Below are 275 nucleotides of genomic sequence, written 5' to 3' on the forward strand. Positions count from 1 at the left end.
TGGGCCTTAGGCGGGTTTGGTTCTTTTACTGAAGAAAAATCGAATTCAATTACGGTATACTGATTTTTGTCGAATGAACCGATCTTCAAAATACACACTCAACGTTCGGAATTCTATTTTTCTCATGCGTACATACGTAAATTTTCTCTTCTTTTTTCCTTTTTCTGTTTGTCTATTCTTTTCCTATTTCTTTTATATCTGTTTTTCATTCTATTTCATACTTTTTCTGTTTCAGGTTAGATCAACGAGGGACCGATCATCGAGGGACCGATCAT

This window comes from Vespula pensylvanica, chromosome 25 (assembly GCF_014466175.1).
Source record: "Vespula pensylvanica isolate Volc-1 chromosome 25, ASM1446617v1, whole genome shotgun sequence".
Classification (NCBI taxonomy): domain Eukaryota; kingdom Metazoa; phylum Arthropoda; class Insecta; order Hymenoptera; family Vespidae; genus Vespula; species Vespula pensylvanica.